Below are 2,266 nucleotides of genomic sequence, written 5' to 3'. Positions count from 1 at the left end.
CTTCGTTCCACTCTTTTGTTTTCCAGGGTTTTTGGTCAGCCTGGGCTTGTGGAGCTTGACAGGTTAACCCACACTTCCTTGCTTGTGGCAGAAATGATTAAACAGGGGGGATTGTTTAGGCCGTGAAGCAGAAAGAATTCCTTTGTTTTTGTAGATCACTCCAAGGCAGCCGAGCCCGCCGGGATGCCCAAGAAGAAAGAGGCAGAGGCTGAGCGCAGAGACAGGTTTCCAGGGAGGGAGGTCGTGCCACCCCTCTGCAGGCTCAGTGACAAGGGGTGGGGGGACATGTTGCATCCCAACTTCACGGCTGGAGAGAAGTCAGCCGGACCCTCTGCATATGTGGGTGAGCGGGACCAGCTGGACACCATGCCCAGATAGCCTGGCATCTCCCTGCCAGGCTCAGCAAAGCCCCAGCAAAGTCATACCACCCTAGGGCTTGTGCTACAAGGGGATCCCAGCCCACCGCCCCGAGGGCATGCAGTCATCGTGCAGCATATGTTGAGAGGAACTGGGGCCAAGGGGAGAGGGGGAACTTCAATAGCCAGGACTTGGTGCCCCCAAGATCTCCTGGGAAAGGGGAAGCACATGTAACACAGCCGCCTCTTGCTAAAGCCTGGCTTGCTTCCACTGCCCTGTGCGTGCGTTAAGCTGCACATCCTCCCTCAAGGTCTATGTGGTCCTGAGGTACTGGGCTGGATCTCTATGGGAATCTGACCTTCTCTCACAGCCCCAAAATATAACACCTCCTAGCTTATCTCCATCGACAGAGATCCCTGGAGAGAGCCCCAGGCACCTGCTGAGAGGAGGAAAGTCTTACCCCGCTGCGCTGGGGACACCAACACCTTGGGACATATGCAAACTCACTGTGCTATAGGTGATGGTGAAAAGGGCCAGAGCCGTAAGTGCCTGTGCTCAGCTGGAGGAGTGAAGGGAAGAGGAGGAGGAGATCCTGGGTTTTTGTCACTCTCAGTAAGCCAGTAACTGTCCTGGGAGAGGGGAAGAGCACCCACAAACTTTATTTCTAAGAGCTGGATCAGAATCAGGGGGAAAAGTAAATTTAAAGCTAAAAAAAAAGTACCTGGAGTGATTTGCTGGCCGTCACTGACTTGGCTGCTGTTGGCATCAGGCTGGTGGTCTAGGAGTGCTTTCACTCCTTGGGTGCAACACATTACCCAGGGATTCGGGTTCACGGGGATGGGTGCGGGGAGCCTTGCTTTTTCCTTTGCCTGACACCCACCTCTCGGAGCAGCTTTGATTTCTGTGTCTAAGAGGAACAGGAAGAAGCTTGGCAGCAGAGATCAGACCTCTGGACACTGCGAAACACCTCCTTCTTAGCAGGCTCTGAGTCTCCGCAACAACGCTAAGTGCAAGAGAGCTGGTAAATTATTAAAACAACCTTGCAACAGCTCCGGAGAAACCACCAGCGCCTCAGATTCAAAGGGAAGGCTGTGGTGTGAGAATCCCCATTAGTAACAATACGCACAGTTTGCAAGAACATATGTCCCTGCATGGAGCAATCAACCAATCTGGGCTGTTTAACCACAATATTTCAAAGAAGTGCTTTTAATGCAGCTGATCCGTATGTTTATTTTTGAGCTGCAAAACGGGATTCTTCACTAGCCTTTCAGAACATTTCTGTCATGGACTCTATCCAAACTATCGGGGAGAAGGTTTTGCTCCAGCGGAGCGACTGATACGTATTTTTTTTTAAATCAAAGTCACGACTGTGGAAAAAGAATAATCCAGGCAGACGGAAAGTGCATTTGCTCTCTGAAAAAAAAGCAAGAGGAGCGAGACCCTACCGGGACCCTCTTAAGAATGGGTTCAGATCGAAAGCGCATGAGATGGGGACCGGGTGGATGGGAAAGGGGATGATGCAGATACTTGAGCACACATCGAAAATACAGCCCTTTGCACCCTTGTCTCCTGCAAAGCGCGTGGGAGATGAACGCAGGTCCTGGTTTAGCGATTGATTGATTTTTTTATAAAGAATAAGAGCTCCTCGTGGAATAGCCATGCCTTTGCGGGGAGGGGGAGGTGGGGGAGGGAAAGGTCTGGTCTCCTTCCCTGCTCTATCTAATCCTAATTAAAAATAAATTACATGCTGTATGGAACTTGAAATGGCAAAGATAATCCTGTTACACACGAGGGGCCGCTCCGCTGCCCGCTGCCCGCTCCCGGCCGGCGGCCCCGTTCCCAGGCGCGCAGCTCGCCCCCGGACCCCAGACTCCTGACCCCGGGCCGAGCCGGACCCCGGCCCGGGCCG

This window comes from Aptenodytes forsteri, unplaced genomic scaffold (assembly GCF_000699145.1).
Source record: "Aptenodytes forsteri isolate BGI_AS27 unplaced genomic scaffold, ASM69914v1 Scaffold172, whole genome shotgun sequence".
Taxonomy (NCBI): Eukaryota; Metazoa; Chordata; class Aves; order Sphenisciformes; family Spheniscidae; genus Aptenodytes; species Aptenodytes forsteri.
The sequence above is the reverse complement of the archived record's forward strand: the minus strand, read 5'-3'. Positions refer to the sequence as shown.